General features: G+C 38.5%; 1 pseudogene; it reads right to left on the reverse strand.

The window, feature by feature from the left end:
- Window positions 1-287: 287 nt before the first annotated feature.
- LOC140861819 (uncharacterized) lies at window positions 288-6,244 on the reverse strand (annotated as a pseudogene).
- Window positions 6,245-7,069: the final 825 nt, after the last annotated feature.

The following is a 7,069-nucleotide window of genomic DNA, read 5'->3' on the forward strand; positions in this document are numbered from 1 at the left end:
GTTGTTCCACTTTCATGGCCAATTGTACCATCTCCTCAAGATCCATGCAATGTCTAAGCTCCACTTGGTCTTGAATCTCCCTATTCAAACCACATAAGAAACGAGCCATAGTTGCTTCACGATCCTCTTCAATATTAGCTCGAATCATGATGACCTCCAACTCCTTGAAGTAATCCTCAACACTCTTCGAACCTTGCTTCAAATTTTGTGAACGCCTAAACATATAACGATAGTAGTAATTAGGCACAAATCTCTTCCGCAATATTTGCTTCATCTCCTCCCATGTCTCAATGGGACGCTCTCGATTCCTCCTCCTAGAAGTAACAAATTGATCCCACCAAATGAGAGCATAATCCACAAACTCAACCATCGCCAGTTTTATTTTTTTCGCATCATTGTAGTTGTGGCAATCAAACACTGATTCAAATCTCATCTCCCACTCCAAATAAGCCTCCGGATCAGATTTCCCATGGAACGAAGGAATCTTCATCTTAATCCCACTAATATTCCCATCCTCTCGACTCCCTTCGATGTATCTTCCTCTCACAGCTCCCCTTCTATTTCTTTCACCCTCATGAACCCTCCTATTTCTACCCCAATTTTCACCCAAACTCTCTTCATCCTCTCCACCATCATCATCTTCCTTAAATATTTTCTTTTTATTTTTACCATCACCTCTACTAACTATAAACTTATCCAACTTCTCATGTATTGGCCCCAAAGCCGCCATCATCATCTTGGTCAATTCATCCATTTGACCTTGAGAAAAGTTTTGGCTAAAATAACCCATCGTACCTGCAAGAAAACGTTAGTAATAAAATTACCTCACATAAATTCTCACAATTCACTCCAAAGAATTCACTCAACCACTCTTTTTTTTTCACTCAATTTATGCAGGCTTTTGCTTTATGTAGAATTCAATCAAACTTTCAAGTTTACAACTCGTAGACACTTGAAGATTGACTCTCGAAGACTGACAAAAACAAGATGAAGAATTTTTATGAACTTGAATTTCTGACTTGCTCTCAAGGATGAACAAGAGCGAATTACTTAACTGACCACAAGTTATCTTGTTCCTTCTATTTTTTATTATTATTATTATTTTTTTTTTTTTTTTTGAAGCTTTCGGTCCTTTAATTTTTTTTTTTGACCGGTTTTTTTTTTTTTTTATAACTTGTAGCACACAAGACACGAGACTTGGGTAACAAGTTTGAAAGAAACGACACAGAAATTTGATAAAGAATAGACTCAGATAAGAACAAAGAACATGAAGAACAGAGATAGATGAAGATAGATACTTACTTGATTCAAAACCTTGGCTTTGATACCAAATGATATGAATTCTTAATGTATGGAAGGCAAAAACACTATATTAAAATCGTACCCTCAATCCAATAACAAAAGAAATCAAGAAATTGCCCGATCTTGAAAACAAGTAAAAAGTTTTGGATTAACCACCTCTAGCTTACAACGAAACTAGCAACAGTAATCATGAAGAAAACAATTGATCACAACGGGACCTTCAGAAAACCTGTTTCTGACAACCCACGAGGATAATCAATCGACAAATGCCACAAAGTTGAAAACTTTGATAATTTTTATTTTTAGGTAAGCAAAAGCTTAATAAAATTCTAGAGAGAATTTTGTATGGAATAATCAATAATCTGAAACCTTAATTGCCCTTAAAATAATGAATGTTGTAGTATTTATATTACAACCCAAAATATTGAAAGATAATGCAAAATAAATCAAAAAGATATCAAAGATATCTCCTAAAGTTTCCTAGTAGGAATAAAAGACCTAAAATAAGCAAAATAATGCCAAAATATTAAAAATCCCGAACACACACACAAAACACCTTCGGTGCATGTAAAATAATCGGGGCGGGCGTGCTAGGGCTAAGCGCGGGCGCGCCTTTGTTGCGCAGGGCAAGGCGCGGGCGCGCCGAGAGCTCGCACAATTCTTCGTCAATTTGGCATCCGTAAGCGCGGGCGCGCTTCTTCTTCGCAAAATAAGGGCGCGGGCGCGCCTGGGCTGCGAACAAGGTCTTCAATTTCTTCACTTTCTTGACCGCCTTTGACCTCAATACGGTGATAACTACCTTCAAATTGAATATCAAGAAATCCAACGCCCTCTTGCGACTTCAACACCAAGGATTGAAGTGCTTCCTTGAACTTCTGAGCTCGGCCTCTCGTAACCGGTCCTCGTGGCATCTCCAACGGATCCTTAGTTACTTTATCAGCATGCGAGCCATCCATGATCGCATCATCCTCCCCTTCTTGAAAAGGATTTGTCCTCAAATCTTGTTCATCACCTACATCAAATGGAGATAAGTCAGAAACATTGAAAGTAGCATTGACATTATACTCACCTGGCAAATCTAATTTGTAGGCATTGTCGTTGATGCGCTCTAATACTTGAAACGGTCCATCGCCTCTAGGTAGAAGCTTGGAGCGCCGTTTTTCAGGAAACCGCTCTTTCCTCAAATGCAACCACACCCAATCTCCTGGTTCAAACACAACTCTCTTCTTTCCCTTATTTGCTTGCTTTGTATACTGCAAATTCTTTTTCTCAATGTTCGCCTTCACTTTTCATGTAAATTTCTCACAAATTCCGCCTTTTTCTTACCATCCATGTTAACCCTTTCACTCATAGGCAAAGACATCAAATCCAACGGGGTTAAAGGATTAAAACCATACACAATTTCAAATGATGAAAAATTTGTAGTAGAATGCACACTACGATTATATACAAACTCCACAAATGGCAAACATTCTTCCCAACTCTTCAAATTCTTTTTAATTATAGCACGCAACAAAGTTTCTAATGTCCTATTAACAACCTCAGTTTGACCATCCGTTTGAGGATGACATGTAGTCGAAAACAGTAATTTAGTACCAAACTTGCACCATAATGTTTTCCAAAAGTAACTCAAAAAACGAGTATCTCTATCAGAAACAATACTCCTAGGCATGCCATGCAATCTGACAATTTCATTAAAGAACAAGTCCGCAACATGAGATGCATCATCAGATTTATGACAAGCAATAAAATGAGCCATTTTCGAAAATCTATCAACCACCACAAACACAAAATCCCTCCCCTTCTTAGATCTTGGTAATCCTAAAACAAAATCCATCGAAATATCTACCCATGGTTCACTAGGAACAGGAAGTGGGGTATACAATCCATGCGGTTGTGTCTTAGACTTAGCTTTCCTACAAGTCACACATCTCTCACAAATACTCTCAACATCATGCTTCATATGTGGCCAATAAAAATGTTCATACAAAGTATCATAAGTTTTAGCCACACCAAAATGCCCCATCAAACCACCCTCATGTGATTCCCTAACAAGTAATTCACGTATGGACGATTTAGGAACACACAATTTATCTTCCTTAAACAGATATCCATCATGCATGAAAAATTTATCCTTCGGACCATGCAAACATGACACATAAATCTCACCAAAATCATGATCATTGGCATACAACTCCTTCACATACTCAAATCCCAAAAACTTAGAGTCCAGAGTAGATAGAAGCACATACCTTCGTGATAGAGCATCTGCTACCACGTTTTCTTTCCCTTGCTTGTACTTGATAATATAGGGAAAAGTCTCCACAAACGCCACCCACTTGGCATGCCTCTTGTTCAGCTTTTGTTGTCCTTTGAGATGTTTCAAAGACTCATGATCCATATGAATCACAAATTCTTTTGGCCTCAAATAATGCTGCCACGTTTCAAGCACACGAACCAAGGCATAGAATTCCTTATCGTAGGTAGGATAATTCAGCGCTGCTCCACTTAGCTTCTCACTGAAGTATGCAATTGGTCGTCCACCTTGCATCAACACACCGCCAATTCCTACACCTGACGCATCACATTCAATTTCAAAAGTATTAGAAAAATCAGGTAATACAAGTAAAGGAGCATTAATTAATTTCTGCTTAATGATATCAAAAGACTTCTCTTGCTCCTCGCCCCAATGGAATGGAACCTTCTTCTTGATCACTGTAGTCATAGGAGCCGCCAAAGTGCTGAAGTCTTTTCCAAATCTCCTATAAAAACTTGCAAGACCATGAAAACTCCGAACTTGGCCAATTGAAGTAGGCGTTGGCCAATATCAAATTGCACTTACCTTGTCCTCATCAACTTTGACTCCTTGAGCACTCACAACAAAACCAAGAAACACAAGTTCTTTTGTACAAAGCACACACTTTTTCAAATTAGCATACAAATTCTCAGCCTTTAGTGTGATTAGCACAATTCTCAAGTGTTCAACATGCTCATTCAAATTTTTGCTATACACCAAGATATCATCAAAGTATACCACAACAAATTTTCCAATATAAGCACGCAAGACATGATTCATCAATCTCATAAAAGTACTAGGTGCATTAGTTAACCCAAATGGCATAACCAACCACTCGTACAATCCATATTTCGTTTTGAAAGCAGTTTTCCACTCATCTCCTTCTCTCATCCAAATTTGATGATAACCACTTTTCAAATCAATTTTACTAAAAATGCTAGAACCATGCAATTCATCCAACATATCATCTAGCCTAGGAATAGGATGCCTATACTTGATGGTAATATTGTTAATGGCTCTACAATCAACACACATTCTCCATGAACCGTCTTTCTTAGGCACTAACAAAACAGGTACAGCACAAGGAGACATCGACTCACGCACAAACCCCTTATCGAGAAGTTCACTTACCTGCCTTTGTAGCTCTTTTGTTTCCTCCGGATTACTCCTATAAGCTGGACGATTCGGTAACGCACTTTCGGGCAAAAGATCAATTTGATGCTCAATTCCATTCAAAGGTGGTAGTCCTTGAAGTAAATCCTCCGGAAATAATTCTTCAAATTCCTGCAAGAGAGAAACAACATTGCTCGGAAGATTTCCGGCTATATCACTTGTGTTAAGGAGAATCTCCTTATAAAAAATCAACACAAGCGGAGTATGCACATGTAAAATCTCTCGCAACTCACGCTTTTGGGCCATATATATATTTTTATCGGCCTCTTTCCTCTCAATTTTTTTCTCATCTTTTTTTCTTTCATTCTTTTTTTCTAAGGCCATCTCACTTTTTTATTCACTCTTTTTTTCGGCCTCTTCTTTCTTTTTCTTTTGCAAATGATCCTCCAATATTTGCTTTGGAGTCATAGGTAACAATACAACAGATTCCTTTTTCATAGTAAAGGAATAACGATTTTTAAACCCATCATGTGTCACCTTCCTATCAAATTGCCACGGTCTACCCAACAAGATATGACACGCTTGCATAGGCACCACATCGCACACCACTTTATCTCCATATTTCCCAATTGAGAAAGGCACCACAACTCGCCTAGTCACTCTCACTTCAGAACTATCATTAAACCACTGCAATCTATAGGGTTGAGGATTCTTTGAAGTAGGCAAACTCAATTTCTCAACAAGCTCGCTACTTGCGATATTGGTACAGCTACCCCCATCAATGATGACACTACACACTTTGTTTTTCACAAAGCATCTAGTATGAAACAAATTTTCCCTTTGATTTTCTTCCTCTTCCTTTTGTTGCACATTCAACACTCTCCTAGTCACCAACAACTCTCCAACGACTGCCTTATATCCCTCGTCATCGGGATCCTCCAACGCAGGCATATCATCATAATTCTCCTCCTCACTCTCCAATTCAACCTCACCACCATCATTCACAATAATTATTTTTTTGTTAGGATACTGACTAGCAATATGACCAAGACCTTGACATCTAAAGCATTTGATATCTCTAGAACGATTAATAGGAGTTTCAGATTTACCTTGCACTCCTTGCTTTGGTGTTTCTTGCTTGGTGTCGATTTTTGGTGTGGACACCGGCTTGACATCCTCTCGTTTGCCAACATTTGGACGCCAAGGAGTAGAAAAACCCACAACAATAGAGTTTCGACCCATACCTCTCCTTTTGAGTTGTTGTTCCACTTTCATGGCCAATTGTACCATCTCCTCAAGATCCATGCAATGTCTAAGCTCCACTTGGTCTTGAATCTCCCTATTCAAACCACATAAGAAACGAGCCATAGTTGTTTCACGATCCTCTTCAATATTAGCTCGAATCATGGTGACCTCCAACTCCTTGAAGTAATCCTCAACACTCTTCGAACCTTGCTTCAAATTTTGTAAACGCCTAAACATATCACGATAGTAGTAATTAGGCACAAATCTCTTCCGCAATATTTGTTTCATCTCTTCCCATGTCTCAATGGGACGCTCTCGATTCCTCCTCCTAGAAGTAACAAATTGATCCCACCAAATGAGAGCATAATCCACAAACTCAACCACCGCCAGTTTTATTTTTTTCGCATCATTGTAGTTGTGGCAAACAAACACCGATTCAACTCTCATCTCCCACTCCAAATAAGCCTCTGGATCAGATTTCTCATTGAACGAAGGAATCTTCATCTTAATCTCACTAATATTCCCATCCTCTCGACTCCCTTCGATGTATCTTCCTCTCACAGCTCCCCTTCTATTTCTTTCACCCTCATGAACCTCCTATTTCTACCCCAATTTGCACCCAAACTCTCTTCATCCTCTCCACCATCATCATCTTCCTCAAATATTTTATTTTTATTTTTACCATCACCTCCACTAACTTCAAGCTTATCCAACTTCTCATGTATTGGCCCCAAAGCCGCCATCATCATCTTGGTCAATTCATCCATTTGACCTTGAGAAAATTTTTGGCTAGAAGAACTCATCGTACCTGCAAGAAAACGTTAGTAATAAAATTACCTCACACAAATTCTCACAATTCACTCCAAAGAATTCACTCAACCACTCTTTTTTTTTTTCACTCAATTTATGCAGGCTTTTGCTTTATGTAGAATTCAATCAAACTTTCAAGTTTACAACTCGTAGACACTTAAAGATTGACTCTCGAAGACTGACAAAAACAAGATGAAAAATTTTTATGAACTTGAATTTCTGACTTGCACTCAAGGATGAACAAGAGCGAATTACTTAACTGACCACAAGTTATCTTGTTCCTTCTATTTTTATTATTATTAT

Source organism: Henckelia pumila, chromosome 4 (genome assembly GCF_033568475.1).
Source record: "Henckelia pumila isolate YLH828 chromosome 4, ASM3356847v2, whole genome shotgun sequence".
NCBI lineage: Eukaryota > Viridiplantae > Streptophyta > Magnoliopsida > Lamiales > Gesneriaceae > Henckelia > Henckelia pumila.